General features: G+C 40.9%; 2 protein-coding genes across 2 annotated transcripts in view; one reads left to right on the plus strand and one right to left on the minus strand.

Moving 5' to 3' along the window:
- gpr146 (G protein-coupled receptor 146) overlaps positions 1-12632 on the minus strand; it is a 113304-nt gene extending 100672 nt beyond the window's left edge. The window contains exons 1-2 of the mRNA XM_043711879.2: positions 12617-12632; positions 11872-12170 (exon numbers count right to left, since the gene is read on the minus strand). The gene's annotated coding sequence lies outside the window, so the exon portion shown is untranslated. The remainder of the gene's footprint in view (positions 1-11871; positions 12171-12616) is intronic.
- chlsn (cholesin) overlaps positions 1-22059 on the plus strand; it is a 411930-nt gene that overhangs the window by 364298 nt on the left and 25573 nt on the right. The gene's annotated exons all lie outside the window — the stretch shown is intronic.

The following is a 22059-nucleotide window of genomic DNA, read 5'->3' on the forward strand; positions in this document are numbered from 1 at the left end:
CCCTTCAAAATGAAGAAAAGGCCGATACATTTAGTGTTGATTTAGTTTTCATTCAGTAGCTGGGTGACTTGACTTTGAGAATCTGGAATGCATAACTGAGAAAATCCTGCTTTAATATTGTGACTTCAAATGGAATTTTAATAAGCTATTTTGTTTTACCTTACCATATGCCATTACATAAAGACAGAGGGGAAGTCATACTGCAAAGCCAGTTAGAGGAAGGAAATCGTCTTGGCTGATACATGGTGTAGCAGAGCAGACTGTTTTCTGCACAAGAGTGTGTCTGTTTTCCTGAACTCGATGGCACAGTGCAATTAACAGTTGTTTTTACACATGATAGCCCAACTCTTTCCTCCGATTTATTTTTGTAGCCCAGAGTACATCACTGATGGAATTTTTCCAAGGAAAATATTCCAGTCTATCCTTGGAGACACATTCCATGTGCTGGGTTATGAACATTCAGTTGCTTATGATGCTTTTTTTACAAATTTGCTTGGTGACATTTTATCAGCTGTCACTATGTAAAATTGCACCAGCAAAGAAACAATGCAATCCACTAATTACTAAAAGATTTTGTAACAATTCAGCTGTGCCCCCGTTCTCACCTAATTGCTCACTGGAGGCTGGCAAGGTCTGACCATCTGGAGCCTGAATTTCTTCATGGTTGATGGTCACTTTGCTCAATAGTTAGTAAGCACTTTATTCCGTATTGCCTGCACTTTTCAAACTTCTCATCAATGTTTTGAAAATCATCTTTGCTCCTCCCTTCCTCTCTCTCTCTACTACAACCCTCAGAGTTCATTGCACTCCTCCATTCTGATGTCTTGTGCATTCTTCATTTTCAACAGTCTGCTTTTAGTGACTAGGCCCAAAGTTGTGGAATTCCCCTCTTAAATTTCGATACCTTGTGTACTTTTTAAACCCTCCTCGTTTGACAAGTCTTTGATCTATTAGTTCTTTTGTGGCCTGGTGTCACATTGACTGATAATGCTCCTGTGAAGTACCTTGGAATGTTTTCTTAAGTTAAAGATGCTATATAAACTCAGGTTGCTATTGTGCTGAAACAGGGCTACAAATGTTTCCATCTTCCTTCCTTAATCCAAAAAGAAGCTGTGAATGTGTGGACTCTGAATGGTCATCTAACATTGTTCCACTGTAAACTAAACAGAAAGTTTTGTGAAATCATATTTTCACAGTTTTGGAGGAGGCCATTCAGCCTCATTCTGACTCATTAACTCATATATTCCTGTTTGCTTGCAAGTTTGCTCATGATTTTAACTTTTCTTTCCCCCTAAATGTTTTATGCTTGTCCTCATCCCTTTTAAAAGCTGTTTCTGGATTTCCCCCCCTCCACCATAGTTCCTAGTCAGATGTTCCATGCTTTAAAATCCCACAGATGAAGACAACATCTTAACTTCATGTAATTGGTGAAATATTTGATGCTGGCCCACTGAACAGTGGAAACAAGATTCTTTTCAGCTTATAAAGAAAGCACTTGCAGTTCTGTAGCACTTTTCATAATCTTGGGATGTGCTAAAGCTCTTTACTTCAAAACATATTTCATTAATTTATATAATATTTCTTGTGCTGTGGCAAGACAGCTTATAACTTCGATGCCCAATCGAATTCCCCTTTAACCTTCTGTAATGAAAAGAACCTGAGTCTCTTCATAACTAAGGTCTCTTGTGCCTTTTTATTTATTGATGGAATTGTTTATTCTCAGGTTAAAATGCTGACACATTAAAACTGGCAGTGATGAAAAATTCTAGAAGGATATTTCATATCAAATCACCTGGATGAATAACGGCACAGAAATAGGCCATTTAATCATTTGCACCTGTTCTGCTGTTCAACTAGATGGTGACTGATCTGTGCTTTCATTACATCCATCCATCACAATTCCATAATCCTGATGTAAATCCCTCAATCTCAGTTTTGAAATTTTCAACTTTTATTCATTCATGGGATGTGGGCATTGTTGAATGGGCTGGAATTTATGCTCATTTCCAGTTGTCCAGTGGCCATTAAATGTCAACCATATCATTATGGATCTGGAGTCACCTATAGGCCAGACCAGGTAAAACTGGAGATTTCGTTCCATAAAGGACATTAGTGAACCAGATGGGTTTTTGTGACTTTCAACAGTCACAGATTTGTAATGAATTCAAATTTCATCATCTGCTATGATGCAATTCTAACCCATAGCCAGAACTTGGGGTTCTGGATGACTAAATCAGTGACATTGTTACCACAGTTCTGCCTCCCTGTAATTACTCCCTATCTCAGCAGCTTCTTGGGTAGGGATGATCTTCGATATTTCCATGTCCTTCATGTAAAGAAGTACTTCTTACATCTTCCACAAATGGCTTAGCTCCTCATTTGGAGGTTTTGTTTCTTTGTTCGCTCTCCATTAGAGGATATCAGGTAGATGGAAATAGATTATTAGCTCCTGTAATCAAATCAAGCATTTCAATTGTCTCACCCCTTAAATCTTCAATATTCAGAGGAATATAAGCATGATTTATGCAATTTGTTCTCATGTTGACACCCTTTGGCCCAGGAGCATTATGGGCTCAGATCTGTGCAGTAAAGACACACACACAAAGTGAAAGACCAGTGTTTCCAACTGCAAGCAAAATATTTCAAGCATTTAGCTTCTGATGGTTCAGCATGTGGACTAATCCATGACTTTTCAAAATATAATTATATTGGTTTTGACAGTTCTGATGGAAAAATGTGTTGAGGTCAATTCTCAAATCATCCAAATTACTTGGCTTAAAGAGTTCTTTTCAGCAGACAATAAAATGGCCACAGGGTTGAATCAGTGGGCCCGATGTCCCTGCTAAACAATAGTAGTTGAAACCCCAGAAAGATAATATTGCTTTTGAAGTTTTATACCTGTAAAACTGTGTAGCAAAATAGGACGGGTTTTTCTGGTAATTGTTTCCATGAGTGTAATGCAAACAGAGGACTTCTGACTCTAAGGCAAGAGTTCCATTAGTGGGCTGCTCAGCAATTAGTTGCCCTGGAGTCCTGTGTGATTACAAGCTTCCATCCCCTCAGGGGGCCACATGATTGGAAGGCTCTCCCTGCTGATTCCATAATTCGGAGATAAGCCCTTTGGGATGCCCAATCAGACACACTCTCCTTTCCCCCAGAAGTAACCGCAAGCTGTAGTGCCTTGTATCACATGTGTATGTTTGACTCTTCAAACATTGTCAACTTCCAGTTTCGTCCATTGATTCACATGAACATATTTTCTCCATGGGATTAAAAGTAATATGTTTCATGAAGTTAGGACCTCCCAAAGCACTTCATAGTCAATGGATATTTTACCTTTAAAAATATAGCAAACTTCAGTTAATTTGTGCACAACAAGGTCCCACAAGTAATTTATCTTATTGATCTTGATTCAAGGATAAATGTTGGTCAGGACAGCAAGATAACATCCCTGTTCTTAGAATAGTATGAGGGGACCTTTATGCCCTCCTGTGTGGGCAAACACATCTTATTTTAATGTAGCATCCAAAAGATAGAATCTATGACAGCACAGGGCTTCTTCACCACTTCACTAAAAGTAGTCATGATTTGGAGATGCCGGTGTTGGACTGGGGTGTACAAAGTTAAAAATCACACAACACCAGATTATAGTCCAACAGGTTTAATTGGAAGCACACTAGCTTTTGGAGGGATGCTCCTTCATCACCTGATGAAGGAGCGTCGCTCCAAAAGCTAGTGTGCTTCCAATTAAACTTGTTGGACTATAATCTGGTGTTGTGTGATTTTTAACTCACTAAAAGTATCTATGCACTCAAGTCTCTGGAGTAGCACTTGAACTCATGACCTCCTGCTACAAGGGCAGGACTCCTCAACACTTACAGGTTGGAAGAGAGAACTTTGCTTAGAGCTGCGATGGTACGAGAGCAAGTTTCTGAGCTCTCTGCTTAGGTAAGGAATAGTATACTGCTCATGCTGCATGATTCACTGCTGAAATTAATATTTTTTCTTTGCAAATTACAACCCGAGTGCAAGCTTAATTATGTGTAAACTGTGAAATGGGTCGAACAAGAAATGTTGTTGATTCAGCTTTGTGAAGAAAAACACCTCTTTTTATGCCCTTTGTCATTAAAGTCGCTGAGTTAACATCTCACATATATACATCTGTGCTGCCTTTTTCTTATTGTATGTAATGTACTGATTATCCAGTGAAATCTGACTGTTACAAATATTGTCTCAAAAGCAATATACTTAACCTTATATATTAGATGCCACATAAACTAGCAATATGTTTGAAGCAAAAGGCTGGGTAGGTGGGAAGCATTTGACACCCATGGGGTCCTGGCAACTAAGATCACCGAGGCTGTGGGCAGAAACGTTGTTGGGAAGGGGGATGGAAATCTAAAAACCAGTTTTACAATGCAATTGATCAGATAGAAACATTGTTTTCTTTTAACATTTAAAAATGTTAATTATGTTAATTATTTCCAGAACACTGTAATGTTGTAAAGGATCCCACAGAAAATTCCCCCTCCACCTATCCCTGTGCTTACTCCTCACCCTCTGCTTCCCCATTCCCCCCCTTACCACCCTGTCCCTTAATCTCCTCCTGTTTGTTCTTCTGCCTTTCCCCTTCTCTCTGCATCCCCCCCCCCCCCCCCCCCCCGTCCCTCTACTTAATCCCCCCAACCCTATAGTCTGCACATTCCCCTGCTCCTCCACTCCTGTTTCCCACTTCTTCTCCCTCCTCTTTAATGATCAGAAAGGTGACTCGGTTAACTTGCAAACAGTAATGTTCTCCACTCTTTACATTTAACTAACCTTGACCTAGGTTTTCAGATGAAGTAGCAGTAAAATCAGTGGGCAAATGGAAAGTTGTCTGCACTCTGGATCTGTGTCCCTTTGCCATTCATTCAACCCCCATTCATCATGAATTTCAGAGTTGTGGATTTAAGCAATTTTTCTGCTAAGGGGTATGAGTGTCATGCACAACATACATTAATGTCAGAAGAGACCATGTATTACATTCCACTTTAATGGCTTGAGCCAAGTTGGTTGCAGAACAAAAGTGCCCTAAGCTAATGTGGCTTCAGATATTTAGAGCAGATATGAGTTTCACATTTATTTAAGTGTATAGGGGCCTCCTTTTCCTTGCTTTCCACAGTATTGTTTCATTCCTGGCAGCAGATAAGCTTTTAGTTATAGAGAGGTAGCATCAGAGCTCACATAGTACTGCAGTTAAAACAAGAAGCTTACTGAAAGCCAATAACTGTGAACAGAATTCTCCTCTTATAGAGGAGTACATTCCTGAACTATGCTTTGTGCATATCGTATCTTTTTCCTGATAGATGCATTGTATCCTGTCTGAACATCTTAAGAAAAAGCCTCTCTTTACTTAATACTATTCACAACCTGAAGATGACTCAAGGTGCCTTACAGCAATGAAATACTCTTGTAATGCAAGAAGTATGGCAGTCAGTCTGTGCATAGCAAGGTTCCACAAACAGCAATGTGCTAATGACCAGATAATCTGTTTCAGTGGTGTTGGTTAAGTAATACATATCACAGAATTATTCTAACGTAAAGGAAGCAATCAGCTCCTTCTGTGTTCGCTCTCCAAAAGAGGATTTTGCTAAGTGCCATCCTTTCATTGCAGTGAACAATTTCACCTATCTGTTCAGTTTAAACCCATCATGATTTTAGAAACCTCTATCAGACCTCCAAATAGTCTTCTCTTCTCTGAGGAATATACTTCTAACTTCTACAATCCACCTTCATAACTTAAATTGTTGTCCATGGCATTGTTCCCATGAATCCTTTCTGCGTATTGGTCAGGACATGTTGATTAGGAGAAAGTGAGGACTGCAGATGCTGGAGATCAGAGCTGAAAATGTGTTGCTGGAAAAGGGCAGCAGGTCAGGCAGCATCCAAGGAGCAGGAGAATCGACGTTTCGGGCATAAGCCCTGTCCTGCTCTTCAAAACAGTGAAACCTGGGAGGAGAGATACTTAATATATCTTGTTTCTGTAAACCAGTCTATATCCACTACTATAACAATATTTTTGTTAAAATGGACTTCCTGCCACTCTCTCAAGAATAGCATCCCAAAATTCCTTTGTATATTTAAGGTTGAGATGGATAGATTCTTGATCAATAGGGAAATCAAGGGTTACAGGGAAAACAAAAAAAGTGAATATGTTTAATATTGGATCAGCCATGATCAAGGACCAGGTAGCTTCAAGGACCAGGTGGTCTACTCTGGTTCCTACTTCTTATGGTTTAAAACAGGATGTTGCCCAAGATTAACTCTCATTGTCCATCAGTTTTGGGATGAGAGTCTTCACTTCGTGGTGAACTCTTCATTTCAAAAGTAATGAAACCTCTACACATCAGACCTTGTCATCACATGGGCTTCCACAACAACCAACTCATTGGCAACCACTAATGATTCCCATTCACAGCTACTGATTCTCGCAGGCTGACATTTGCCTACTGCTTTGTCTGCCCAACTGCTATATTCTCATTGGGCTCCATCTCCACCTATTGGTTACCCCTCCCCGCTCCTCACACCCCATCTTCACCATACATACCAATCTTCTCCTAGCTACAGTCAGTTCTAACGAGTGGTCACTGGACCTGAAACGTTAACTCTGCTTTGTCTCCACAGATGCTGCCAGACCTGATGAGTTTCTCCAACTATTTATCTTTTTGAGCCTCACACAGACCTTTGACAGAATATTATACTTTATCTTGCTGAGTGGGAAAGGTCAAGGGAGAAAGATTCAGATTTAGTGTATTTACATAGTGTAGGAACTTGTAAAAGGAGTTTGTGCAAGTCAGAACAATAGAATGAAACAAATAATGGTGGATGTTGGAGCAAAAACAGAAATAGATGGAGGAATTCAACAGATCTGTGAGCATCAGTCGAAAGAAAACCGAGAAGCTGTCAATATTTTGAGTCTAGCATGACATTTTATTCTGAAAAGAGTCATGTTGGACTCAAAGCAATAACTCTTTCTTACACCATAGATGCTGCCAGACCTGCTGAGTTTTTCCAGAATTTTCTGTGTTTATTTCAAACTTCCAACATCAGCAGTATTCTCCTTGGAATCCTAATCAGCTGGTAATCCCCAGCCAACACCATTGTGACAATGTCCTGATGACCTGATTTAGTAATGTTGCTGTTTGTAGGACTTTGTTGTCAGTTTGTACTTAGCTATGTTTCCTACATTACAAAAGAGATTGCAATTCATAATTACTTCATTCACTGTAAAGCGCTTTGGGGTATCCTGGAGTTGTAAATTCAAATCTTTCTTGCTGGCAGCCGAAGTTAAATTCCTACGTAATTTGCAAAGTCAATGCGAAGACTGTAATGACAAGCTGAAGTAGGTCAAAAGTACATTTGTAGAGGTTTACTGTTAGCATCATTGCAGTGATCAGCAGGCATACTGTAAACGTTTCCTGTAGACTATAATGACAGTTAGCAGTTAAGTGCATCTGTGTATTCTGACTTGCTGCTCAGATACCAATGCAAAAGCTTATAATACAATCTGTCTCTGTATTTGGGAGTAGCTCAGAGGAATTCACAAAGCTTTTGAGATGAGCTGTGCCAAATTAAATTCATCTGCTCCACTGACTGTGATTGTTATTTCTGAATCTGATGTCTGTGTCCCTTTTAGATTTTGTGTCCAGGCTTATAGCGTGTTAACATTTTATGAAGCAATCAAGGTGTCCAAAAAGATAAGCATTCGAATAATCTTGCATGTTTTTTGAAATGATTCAGTAGTCCACTAGTTTCATGTAGCATCACTAGCAAACCAGAGCCCATGAATTCAAACTTAATATGCAATTCTTGAGATTGAATTAATTAAATAAGGAAAGGCACACTCTAAATATAAATAATGCATAAAATATCCATCTGGCTCACAGACATCTCTAGCCAATCTAACCTCTGCATGATTCTAATGCTTCTCTATGTAGGGTTGCCATCCCTCCAAGATTGTCCTGGACATTCTTTGAATGACAGATTAACCTCTTGGACTGTACTGGTAACAGCTTTGGTTGGGAAATAGGGGGTAATCATAAGGGTGCTTCTAAAAACAAAAAACTTATTTTTATTTTCTAATTTTCATAGATCATATCATAAAACCACAGAATCCCTACAGTGTGGAAGCAGACCATTTAGCCCATCAAGTCCACACTGATCCTCTGAAGAGCATCCCACCCAGATCCAGGCCCCTACCCTATCTCTGTAACCCTGCATTTCCCATGGCTAGTCCACCCAGCTTGCACATTCCCTGGACACGATGGACAATTCTGAGTGGCCAATCTGCCTAACTGACACATTTATGGACTGTGGGAGGAAATCAGAGTGCCTGGAGAAAACACACGCAGACACAGGGAGAATGTGTAAACTCCATACAGACAGTCGCCCAATGCTGGAATCAAACCTGGGTTCATTATCACATGCAAAATTGGTAATTAGGAGATATTAAAAGGGATATTTAACCAGGTGGTGTGGTTGGAAGAATGGAAGCCATGTGAACAAGACTCCAGGAATGCATCAAACAACATTGCTAACCCTAAGATTATGCTGATAACTTTTAATGCTTTCTAGAAATATTCCCAGCAAATTACTCAGTTACATAAAAACAGTACTTGAAGAAGGCTCATCATTATCTCAAACAAACAAGGAAGGGACAGCAATGAATCTTTGCTGGCCTCGATTCTGAATAATCCAAGATGGAGGATGGGAAAAAATTGTGGCTGTAAGAGCTGCACTTTCTTTGAGGTATTTTAAGTTTTGGAGGTGATTTCCTCGAATTCCAGGAGTAGTAGTTACTGTTTTATAAGATGTTGCATTGTTTTAGAACTTTGGGGGGAAAAAGATCAAATCAATGGCACTTTTGAAAGGAAGAAGAGAATAAAAGCAGTGACCACATGGCCAGTGAGAGAGATGGAGAGACAGAAAGAAGCCACACTGCTGTCTGTGACAGCAGTGAATCTGTACAGCTACTGCCTTTGCTGTTTGAGTTCAAGTATTTCTAGACAGCAGAGTGCATCTAAGAAAAATGTGAAATTCACAGCTGATCTTGGAGGAACCTGTGTGGGAGAACTCACAGCACAGGAGCAGATAAGTGTAACCTTGCTGTCTTACAAGGACGTTGCCAGGTTGGAAGGTTTGAGCTATAGGGAGAGGCTGAATATGCTGGGGCTGTTTTCCCAGAAGTGTTGGAGACTGAGGAGTGACCTTATAGAGGTTTATAAAATCATGAGGAGAATGAGCAATAGACAAGATATTTTCCCTTGGGGAAGTCCAGAACTAGAGGGCATAGGTTTAGGGTAAGAGGGGAAAGATTTAAAAGGGACCTAGGGGCAACATTTTCATGTAGTGGTTAGTGTATATATGGAATGAGCTGCCAGAGGAGGTGGTGGAGACTGGTACAATTACAACATTTAAAAGGTATCTGGATGGATATATGACTAGGAAGAGTTTAGAGGGATATGGGCCAAGTGGTGGCAAATGAGACTAGATTAATGTAGGATATCTGGTTGGCATGGACGATTTGGACTGAAGGGTCTGTTTCCATTCTGTACATCTCTATGACTCTCACACTCCGTACTAGAACTTATTGTAACTCAATAAATTCAGTATTACTGCATGGAATTTCAAAGCTTTTGTAAATTTTTGGGAAGCTTGCATTATTTAGTTAGGATTGTTACACAAGTCTATTTTCTTTAATAAATGAGTTCTGTTTTTAGCAATGATTTAAGATTCATTCTGCAATTCCATTCATTTTTCTGTGACAAGCCAGAGCTGATGATTGAAAATGGTACACTGATTTGTGAACTGTGTTCATGCAAAGCTTCAGAATTGGACCAATGTTTTCCTGTTCAATTGATAAGCTTTTGTGTTTGCAGAGTATAAATCCTTTTCAGGCTGACTTAATTGAATAAATAATTCTTCAAATGTTATGGTCAGTGAATATTCCTTTAATTAGGAGAGACAATGATACCTGACCTGTACTTGCTGATCCCAAGAGAAACCTAACTATTGCTATGGCACCATGTACAATACAAACCTGAGCCCATGTCTGCAGCTAATAGTTGAGTGGACAAAGACACCTCTTGGATTTTGACTCACACTTTGCTGCCAAACTAATGGCGAGTTTAGTTATCCAAAAGGTTATTAATGTATAAATTGCCCAGCAACTTATGGCAAGGAAGGGATTGCCTTTGAATTGTAAATCACCATAATTTACTGAATGATCTATTAGCCTTACAAGAATGGGTGCTTAATGTCAAACTACTGTCAATTTTGTGAAATTATTACATTTGTGTGTTAATTTCCCTCTGAACTTGGGCTACAGAAAGTTAGCGCTGGCACTTAGCAGTGTAAGAATTTTATTAACTAGGAGATTTACGTTCCTGCAATGCCATTAAGCTCTGGCCCAGAAAGACAAAAAATGTTGAAATCTCATTCCTGTAGTTATAGAGTCCAGCCTTCCCTTGCTCTTCACATTAAAAGGAACATACTGTCTCTGAACTCTCATTATTTCATTCTTAAAAATCACACAACAACAGGTTATAGTCCAACAGGTTTAATTGGATGTCATTCTTAACGGCCTTTCATTTCCCAACCATCCTGTTATCTGTGAATAGCTTCACCTAATAAACTTCTGAAAGTTTGTGTCTATTACCGTCAAATTGGCCTTACTCCAATTTAGAACATTAACTTTATGATCTAAAACTTCCCATGACTGTTTTAAAACTAATAGAATTATGATCACTTGCCCCAAAGTGCTCCCCCACTGACATCGATTGACAGAACAAGTCTAACTCAGCAGTGTACATTGTATGATGTCCCACTCCAACATATTCTGGGTGATAGAAACCTAGAAAATACCAATAGAAGAAGGCAATTTGACCCTTTGAGTCTTTCTCACCATTCATTATGATCATGACTGATCATCCAACTCTTCAGCCTGTTCCTGCTTTTCCCCCACATTCTTTGATTCTTTGAAGATCAAGTGCTACATTCACTCCTTGAAATCATACAATGTTTTGCCCTTGACTGCATTCTGAGGTGGTGAATTCCACAGGCTCACCACTCTCTGGGTGAAGAAATTTCTCCTCAACTCATGGTTTACCCCACATCCTTAGACTGTGACCCTGGTTCTGCAATTGCCATGCACATCACCATCTGCAGGGCCAGCTGAGAATTGGCGATAGTCCCCAGTGTAAAAAATATCACTCAGGTTTCATTTTGCCAACTTGCAGTCGCTAAGACCTGATCCCAAACCAGTGCCACCTCATTCTCCCATCCCATCTTCCTCGTCTGACAGACCCTGTGCCTTAGCATTTGATCACAATTTATTCTGTCGTCTCTGAACAATTTGAGTAGATAGAAAGTGACAGCCACCTTTTACATTGTTATCTATATCTCACTAAAGCTTGCAGGGGAACCGTCAGTATCTGTGATTTATCATTGTTTGAGCAGCAGTAGATGAATGTCGAGTGCATGTTGCCCTGCAGTTTACTCATGTCAGTGGATGTGAAATGAAAATGTAAATTGCAAACTTCCAGCACAATGCGTTCCGAGGAAAAGTCACTCACTAACTCTTAGACGCTCACGTTGTCATTAGTTTATAGGTGTGCGTCCAGAAAACATACAAGTCATGATTCAAACCCAGTTGGACCTCATTAACACGCATTGCTGAAACTTGGTGAACGACTGTTTAGAAGTTGTTTTAAAGCAGGTGGACAAGGACTAGGCTCCAGCGGTTGCCATTGAAACACTCAGGTCGAGTAAGATAAAATGCAATTAGTTTCAAATTTTACGTTTAACGAGTGAGGACATTCCAGAAACACTTACCCCTCTTTAGCTTTGCCGCTGAGTAGAAATTCGGGGTGCGAAGCTGCCTCTTCTCCCCTACCAACCCCCAAAATAGGTGCTGTTGATAAGAATCTGGTTCAGCAGTGAGGACTGCAGTTCTGGATGACTTTTCCATGTAGGTTTGCTCGCACCCCCGTCAGCCTCTGTCTGCATGAGGCCCTTGCTGGTGAAAGTCCATTCTTTTCTCCGAAACTCGTCAGAGGATGATCCCAGGATTGTATAGCAGCACACAAACAGGGCAGTGCGATGCCATTCTCAATCTGATCACTGAGCGATGTCTACGAAAGGGGGGGTGGGGTGGGGGGCGACAGTTCACAAAATGTTAATACATTCACAGAACGCGGACTGACCTAGGTTGTATCTCCTTCAAACTAAAAATAACTGGGTACATTAGAACGGATTCACTTCTGTTTTTCTCTCTCCCACCCGCCGACTCTGTGCCGAGTGTGTGCGTGTTTTTAAAAAAAATATATATCAGTCGTGATTACTGTAGGGAGGCTGGCTCTCGGCTGATACACCATGTAATGTGTGCTGCCTGGATTTCATTAAAGCCTGAATGCACTGCGGTCACACCACAGAAGGCTTGTCTGGCAAGCTGCCTATTCCGTGGGTACGATTTCCAAAGAGGCACCTCGGAACTCAGTTGCTTTATGAAGGCAGCCCCCCCCCAAAAAAAAACATCCCATCCTCCAAACTTCAAAACAACCGCTTTGAAGACGCTTACCTTCTGTCGGATACGCAAGTTTCTCACTGACAGAACAAGTCCTGCCTCTCCCCCCCCCCAACCTGTTTTGAATCCTTCTGCCTCAGCGCACTTCAGAAACCTTTTTAAAATTCAGCCCACTGTTCCCACTGTCAGCTCTTTTATATTCTTTCTCAAACCCTGAGTAGGTTTTTTTTGGAACATGGGCACGCGTTATACTGCTCTGCCATCTGAACCCCACGAGTTTAAAATTCAACATGATGGCTTAAACCGTTTTTTGAGTTTAAAAATAAACGGTTGGCAAGGAAAGTGGAATATATCCTGGCATTTTCTTCCTATCAAGAGCGATAGTGCTTGTGACAGCTAACAGAGGGAAACGATTGTTAAGAAAAATCTAGGAAATAAAGGAGGAAATGAAAGAGTAGACGACCCTTCCCAGTGGCGACTGTGGACACAACTCCACACAGTAAAGTTAAAAAAAAAAGACATAAATCCGCTTTTTGTTTCTGAAATGCCTCCGAGGACAAGTCGGAGCCGATTAAGAGCTCTTTGCCGAGTGCTTGACATTTTTATGACTCTCCACGTTAGTAAAGGATGCAGCAACTTGTTTTGAGAAAACAGCAGCTGTAGTATCTGTACACTGTATATAGTTTTCAAATCTTTGACACGTGCAGTTTGGGAAGAGGGTATCGATCGGCGGTGAGGGTGCTGGGGTGTTGATGTCGATGATATGGAAGGGGTCTCGCCTGCATCGAGTGAATTAACATTTCATTCCGGCCAACGAATGTTGTGTAAGAGATTGAGAATTGCAATCATTTTCTGCCGTCTCAACAGCGTTATGTTGGGCAATCAGAGATTGTTATAAGACAGCAGCTGACATAGCTCCCCCAAAAAACCAACCTCAAAAATGGACTTGTTTGCAAAGCTCTATGTGTCAATTCCTACTTGGTTCTGTTGGGGTGGTGTGACCCAATTCGAGGTGAGTACAGTGGATCAGAGTGCAAAACTCTTACCTCTGAGTCCAAAGATTGTGGGTGTAGGGTCCACTCCAGAGATTTGAGCATACAATTTATTCCAGGGTAGCCACCGTCCAAGGAATGGTGTGCTGTCAGAGATGTGATCTTTTGGACGAGATTTTAGGCTAATGCCTTGTCCACCTCTCAAGTGCCTAAAGGATTATACAGTCCTGATTCAGAAAAGAGCAGCAGATTTCTCCTTGGTGTCATGGGCAGTATTTATCCTTAACTTAACATCACTAAAAAAAAATCACCTGCTTTTGCTGTTAGTGGATCCTGCTGTTTGTAAATTGACTGCTATATAACAAGGTCAGAAGTGATGCGACACCAGGTTATAGTCCAACAGGTTTATATGAAATCACAAGCTTTCGGATCTCTGCCCCTTCGTTGGATGAAAGTTGGGAATGGGGATAGGATGGAATCATTGGCAAAGGTTTTCACTTCATGAAGGAGCAGTGCTCTGAAAGAATGTGATTTCGAATAAACCTGTTGGAGTATAACCTGGTGTCTTCTGACTTCTGACCTTGTCCACCCCAGTCCAACACTAGCACCTCCACAGTGGCTCAGTGGTTAGCACTGCTGCCTCGCAGCACCAGGGTCCCAGGTTCGATTCCAGCCTCGGACAACTGTCTGTGTGGAGTTTGCACATTCTCCCCGTGTCTGTGTGGGTTTCCTCTGGGTGCTCCGGTTTCCTAACACAGTCCAAAGATGTGCAAGTCAGGTGAATTGTCCATGCTAAATTGACCGTAGTGTTAGGTGCATTAGTCAGTGGGAAATGGGAACTGGGTGGGTTATCCTTTGGAGGCTCGGTGTAGACTTGTTGGGCCGAAAGGCATGTTTCCACACTGTAATCTAATCTAATCATGGCTCCAAAATAACAGTGATACAATTTAAAAAATGTATTTTTGGGCCACCCTAAGTAAAGTTACTTTATGAAGGCAAGACTTAATTTTAAAAATATAGATATGGAGGACTTCATATAAAGATCATTAAAGTGTCACAAGCTGGTACAGAAAATAATCAAAAATGTTAATAGGTGCAGGCTTTTGGTGGCTGGAGGACTAGAATTCAAGGATGTAGGAGTTAAGCTGGGAGTTTCATAGAGGGGCTGGCTGAACCACACCTAGAGTACTGTCAACAGTTCTGGACACCACACCCAAGGAATTATATGTTAGCCTTACAGGCAGTGCAACATAGATATACTAGAATGATAGCAAGCTGGACTAAATAACAAAGAGAGGTTACGCAAATGAGGTTATGTTCAAAATAATATACAAGGGTTAAAGTTTGGCTTGACTGAAGTTCTTAAGAAGAGAGGGTAAATAGTAACTATTGCCACCCGTTGGAAGGTCTAGGGTAAGAGGACAGGGTTTAAAAGTTAGAGTCAGACTTTTCAGAGTGAAATTAAGAAATACTATAGTACACAGAAGATGGTAGTTGGTTCACTTGTTAGCTTTAAATCTGAGACTGATGTATTTTTGTTAATAAAATGTATTAGGAGATATGGGGCAAAGATGGGTAAAAGTTGGAACATACGTAAACTGTGATCATATTAAATGATAGAACAACTTTAAGGAACTGAAATTGCTTTGTCTTGTTTCTATGTTCCTAATATATTTGATATGTGACAGTTTACATCTGCTCAGTATATGATGGTTCTGCATTAAATTGCATGTATTCTTTGAATTCACTACATGATTTAGTCATATTAATTTTTCATAATACCTTGCGGTTTTCGATGCTATCTCTCCATTTCTATGTCAACTAACAATGACACGAAGCTTGAAATATCGAAAAATTGAAGTGGATTAGTAAACGTTTTTAAGGGGGGTGGCAGAGTGGATGCAGAAAGAGGATCAGGAGTTTATGGAAAAGGTTTCAAGAGTGGAAATGAGACTGCCCTGCTGGCAGGATTGGATCAGTGGGAGTGGATGTGGTACAAGATGTCAGAGATGGAAAGAGGTTGGGGCAGGATATAGGTAATTGAAGTAGAAATAGATGAGGCCATGATGAGATTTAAAATTTACAAAAACCCTAACTTTTGTGCTATTGGTGGTAATCAACAAGGGATGCCAAAAGCCATTTCAAAGTCCAGTAGAACTTAGGTTGGGACATATGCACCAGGTTTTTAGACATTGGAGTTTGAGTGCGGAGAATTGAGTGGGAGTCATCAAGCAGGAAGTTGGAATGGTTGGAAGCCAAGTGCTGATGTATATGGGTTTTAGCTGCAGTAGGCTTAGTCTGGGACGAAAACGAAATTAAATGTACTTAGTGAAAGACATAGTATGGAACCTGAGACTTGTCTCAGAGGTTGTGAACTGTTTATTTTCGGTGAAAGTTGGGCATGGGCAAGAGATGCAATCAATGGCAAAGGACTAGAGTTTGCAGCAGTGGGGGAGCAAAGATCATGGTTTTGCCATTTGATTAAGTGAGGTGATTCTCCAGCCCTAGACACAAATGCACCGTAATATGTGTCTTCTAATAACGTACTGTTACTTTTATTGTATTGGTAATTCACTGAAGGTGTCTTTGTTCTTGATAAATGTTTGTAGTAAGGGCAGTTCCTGATGGTTAATTTGGATAGATGCTGACCATGGAGTGTTACTGCGTAAGAACATTCTAAGTTTTATCCCTGGTCTTTGCTAAACGTCTCTTTTAAATTGGGAAAGTGCTTGGCTTCAGCATGGAGAAGGGAGGGTCTTTGTATACTTTATCCTCCATTTTAATTCCTTTGTAACATTTTGGACTGCATTCTAACTGGCAAAGCATACCTGCTCAACTGAATGTCTGTTACCGTCGTGGTATTCTTTAACAGGTAGCACCCAAACCAATAAGCAGTCAGACCATGTGTGGAAGCCCCTGCGCTCAGCTATTGCATGCAATGTTTATTTGATTTGTTTAGATTAGATTAGATTACTTACAGTGTGGAAACAGGCCCTTCGGCCCAACAAGTCCACACCGCCCCGCCGAAGCGCAACCCACCCATACCCCTACATTTACCCCTTACCTAACACTACGGGCAATTTAGCATGGCCAATTTACCTGACCTGTACATCTTTGGACTGTGGGAGGAAACCGGAGCACCCGGAGGAAACCCACGCAGACAGGGGAGAACTTGCAAACTCCACACAGTCAGTCGCCTGAGGCGGGAATTGAACCCGGGTCTCTGGCGCTGTGAGGCAGCAATGCTAACCACTGTGCCACCCGTGCCGCCCACCATGCTACCGTGCCGCCCACGGTGGGTGGCACAGTGTTAGGTAAGTGGTAAATGTAGGGGTATGGGTGGGTTGTGCTTCGGCGGGGCAGTGTGGACTTGTTGGGCCAAAGGGCCTGTTTCCACACTGTAATCTAATCTAATTTGTAATTTATTTATAACACTGTAATGACTATTATTTTAACAATATTTTGTTTCTGTAAAGTAATGCAACTATTTATCTCTTTTATTCATTTTGTATATAAGATTTGTACCTAGGTACTTATGCCTTATGGTGCTATAAGAGGTGACATTATAAAATTTTTCGCTGTCCTCCTGCGTCTGTGCTTGAATACATGTGGCAGTAAAGGATATTCTCATTCTGATTCTAATTCAAGTCTGATCTTGGACAACATTCTTTCCTATATTGGCAGCTACTTTCCATGGCTTTAATAGCTTGGGTGATTTGAGCTTTTATTTTTATCGACCACCTGTGTGATTAGCATCAATTAATAACATTTTTAAATTCCAGTTCCTAATACTTTGGGTTACCGACATTAAAAGATCTTGCTCCTTGATATAGAATCGGTCCACTAAGTAATATCTCTGAAAACGGTCCTTTGTATTGCTTGAGCTTCAATCATTCTGTAGGGATGCAAATATTTGTTCCTTTTTCTCATTGGTGTTTGTGGGATCTCTCTGTATATGAATTAGCTACTGCAGAGAATTATTTCTCTGCAGTACATCAGTGATCACACTTAAAAAGTACAAAGGCAAAATACTGTGTATACTGGATATCTGAAATAATAGCAGGAAAATGCTGTAAGCATCTGTGGTAAGAGGGAAAAGAGTTAATATTTCAGGCCAGTGGCCTTGCATCACATTGGTCTGATATCATGCTATTTAAAGGTATGTTACATTAAAAGTTTTGACTAAAAGCTGATAAAAAAAATTCAACACTATCAAGCTGTTAAGGTGACTGCTGCAAATCATGTGATTTTTGGCATTCAGTCTACAGACAGCATCCAGTGTCTGCTAATTATCTGATTAAATATGGACATAGGTGTTAAATTTCTTAAGAGTTAACTGGGGAATTCACACGTCCCGTTGTTTAATAATGGGCCAGCATGTAAAGAATTATAGGAATTTCCAGACTGTGTGTCTCCATGTTTCACAGTGGACAAAAGGGAAGATCAAAATTCAGTGGCCATTATGGTGGCCTTCCCTATCCAGTTAAAAATCACACAACACCAGATTATGGTCCAACAGATTTAATTGGAAGCACACTAGCTTTCGAAGCGCCACTACTTCATCAGGTGATTTTTAACTTTGTACACCCCAGTCCAACACCGGCATCTCCAAATCATGTTCTCTATCCAGATTAGACTGGTGGGCCTCAGGCATGTTAACCCATGACACAGGATGTGAAATCAAATGAACATGACACCTTATTTCAAAAATACCTTGAACTTATGAAAAATCACTTGGTGAGACAGCAATGTGTTTAAAAATCAGTTAAAATCTGCTCGCAGCCAAATACATCAGAACCATTTGTCATCAGCAAGTCCAAATACCAAACTCAAATATGAGCTGCAAGTCATTAAATAGCCAAAGTTACAGTTTCAAAACTCACCTGAGAGCCAAACATACAAGAAACTTCACAGCCTGCTGTGAACTCTGATTTATATGATCCTTACGACAACTTATAAACCGTCAAGGAGATAGTAAGGACTGCAGATGCTGGAAGTCAGAGTGAATAAAATGTGGAGCTGGGAAGAGCACAGCAGGTCAGACAGCATCAAAGAAGCAGGAAAGTCAACGATTCGGGTCAGGACCAATCTGTTTAAGGAACCACAGATCCAGGCCCACCACATGGAAGTTGAGAACTATAAATCACAAACTGAATTAACTGTAATCAGAAAAGTGTATACATTGCGTTAATTCAAGTTAATTGGGTGAGAATAAATAAAGGGCTGAAAATGTGTTGCTGGAAAAGCGCAGCAGGTCAGGCAGCATCCAGGGAACAGGAGAATCGACGTTTCGGGCATAATTCGATTCTCCTGTTCCCTGAATGCTGCCTGACCTGCTGCACTTTTCCAGCAACACATTTTCAGCTCTGATCTCCAGCATCTGCAGACCTCACGTTCTCCTTAAGAATAAATAAACCTTTATTTTAAACGCATAAAAGGCTTTCTGCTCCATTATTAATCTGGAATGGAGAACTACAAGAAAGAAGATAAATCCATCTGTGACACAAACCTGAAAAGTTAACTGTTTTTCTTCATACGTTTCAGAAGTACTGCAGTGGTTGTAACCCTTTAGAAAGTCCTAAGGAGGTGAAAAGTGCTACTCAGACATGAATTCTATTTCTTCTTGAAAGAGGCTGGGGTTCAAGGGCTGGGCACTGCATATAATTCGGAGGTAGCAAACGTCCCTTAAATAACCCATGACTTTAACCTAAATGGAAACAAGGAAATCTGAAATATAAAAATGGAAGAATTGCTGATTAGGCAGCATGAACAGAATAGAGGAAGATAAGTTTAAAATCTCCGCTCGTTCAAACCTATTTAGAGGGCAATATTGGTGAGAGGGTGAGGAGAGATTGTTCTTGTAGTGATTGTAATGACATCAGCCAGGTGGATCTCATATACGAATTCCCTGATAGGAGCTGTTAACCTGGTCCAATCAGGGAGTCCTGGCTGACATTATAAACAGATGTCTCCTCTGAGGGCACTGGATCAAAAGAAAAAAAACAGGATTGTCAAAGGTTCTATTCACTCTGAGAGCTGGCTCTGAGGGAGCTGGATCAGTTGAGAAGAAGAAAAAAGAAATAAATAAATAAACAAATGTCTCAGAGGCTGTGTTTAGTCTGAGAGCTGCTTCTGAGGGAGCTGGATCAGTGTCAAGGACTCTCCACATGTAAATAAAGAATGACTTGGTGATGAGATAGCAGCCTGTATGGAATTACCTCAGTGGTGGTGAGAGTAGAATCAGCATGTGGAAAGAATGTATTTTTGTTTCATTGCAAATTATATTGGGACAAATGAAAAGTAAAAAGTAATTCTCCTGACAGCTTGTGGACCTGCAGCTTTTTTGATTACTAGGAGTCTAACTTCTCCTGAGGCACCAGATACTAAAACCTTTCAAGAGTTTACAGATTTAGTTAAGGAATATTACGACCCCAAGCCTCCTCCAGTTCTGAGACGCTATTGGTTTTACCTGGCAATTCAAAAATCAGGGGAATTTGTAGAAGGATCTTTGACTAGGTTAAGATGACTGGCAAAGGCATGTGACTTTGGTTTAATCCTGAATGAGATGCTGAGAGACCGTTGTTATGTGGAATTAATGATGTAATCATGCAAAAGTGCCTACAGTGGAAGTCCAACAGAACTTCAAACAGGTATTACAACTGGCTTTATTTTGGAAAATGTGACATGTAGAGCTGAATATTCCAGTGGACGTGGATACGCTCACCGGTCTGACTAAGGTTGGCGGACACAATTTGCATGAAGGCAATTGCATAGCTTCGCTCAGGTCATATCCTGAACAGAGGGCATCTAGGTCAGCCCACAGTAAAACCCAAAGCAAAGCCAAGCCTTGATCAAATGGTTAAAAGTTTCTACAGGATCTGGGCCAGCAAGCTATTGTAGTTGCTGCTGGTGTGCAGACTCAAGACAGCATCAGATTAGTTTTGAAACTGTAACTTTGGCTATTTAATGACTTGACCTAAATTGAGTAAGAGAACTCACAGGCCTGGATCCAGGAAAGTGTACACCCTAGAAAGTTCACCTACATCTGGTTTGGAATAGTTAAATTGCTCAGCAACATGCAAATCAGAACCAACCAAAATAAATATCTGGTTAAATGGTCACCTGGTTCTAATGGAGGTTAATTCCAGCATGGCCGTTACAGTGGTCAGAGAACCAGTCTTTAATAAAATTCACTCTGGACTGCAACCCGACACTGGGGATCTTTTACAGATTAAGGGTACAACTTTGGTTCCAGTCTCTTATGAAAAGCAGCTGGTTCAATTACTGCTGATTGCAATAAAAGACTCGCACCCAAGCTTTATGGGGTGAAATTGGTTGAGAAAGATTCATCTAGATTGGCTCAACATTTTTTGATCAGAAAATGGCTTCCTGAAATCGAGTCATAGAGATGTACTGCATGGAAACACACCCTTCGGTCCAACTCATCCATGCCAACCAGATATCCCAATCCAATCTAGTCCCACTTGCCAGCACCCAGCCCATATCCCTCCAAACTCTTCCTATTCATATACACATCCAGATGCCTTCTAAATGTTGCAATCATACTAGCCTCCTCTGGAAAATCATTCCATACACATACCACCCTCTGCGTGAAAAAGTTGCTCTTTGGGTCTCTTTCATATCTTTCCCCTCTTACGCTAAACCTATGCTCTCTAGTTCTGGTCTTGCCCACCCCAGGGAAGAGACTTTTTCTATTTATCCTATCCATGGCCCTCATGATTTTATAAACCTCTATAAGGTCACCCCTCAGCCTCCGGCACTCCAGGGAAAACAGCCCCAGCCTATTCAACCTCTCCCGATAGCTCAAATCCTCCAACCCTGGCAACATCCTTGTAAATCTTTTCTGAACCCTTTCAAGTTTCACAATAGCCTTCCAATAGGAAGGAGACCAGAATTGCATGCAATATTCCTAAAGTGGCCTACACCTGAAGAATTTTCACGAAGGGCCAGGTGACTACCGGGGAACCAAGGCCTCTGGGCATGTTGACCAGGAAGGAATTCCATGACTCTGCAAGGCCCACCCAGTGCCATTTGCCTAATAGGCAAAAGTAGAACCAGAAATCGGGAGGTTGGAAAATGAAGAAATCATCAAATCATCAATTTGTGGAATGGGGAGCACCAGTCATACTGATTGTGAAACCCGATGGGTCGGTTCACTTTTCTGGGGAGTTTAAACAAAGGGTAAACAGCTTTTTGCACCTGGATAAGTAGCCAGTCCCTCACATAGAGATTTATATGCAAAGTTGGTGGGAGGACTGTCCTTCACGAAGCTGGGCGTGAACCATGTGTACCTCCAGTTGCAGTTAGATGAAAATTCTCGGAAGTATGCTACAATTAATATCCACAAGAGTTTGGAGTATCGTCAGACTGTGCAACTTTTCAGTGGAGAATGGAGAACATTTTGCAAGGTGTACCCCAGGTCACCATTTATCTAAATAACGTGCTAATAACAGGGAAGACCAATAAGGAGCACGCAGAAAACTT

Source organism: Chiloscyllium plagiosum, unplaced genomic scaffold, assembly GCF_037043375.1.
Source record: "Chiloscyllium plagiosum isolate Xiang-an unplaced genomic scaffold, Cpla_swu_hap1 HiC_scaffold_20, whole genome shotgun sequence".
Lineage (NCBI taxonomy): Eukaryota > Metazoa > Chordata > Chondrichthyes > Orectolobiformes > Hemiscylliidae > Chiloscyllium > Chiloscyllium plagiosum.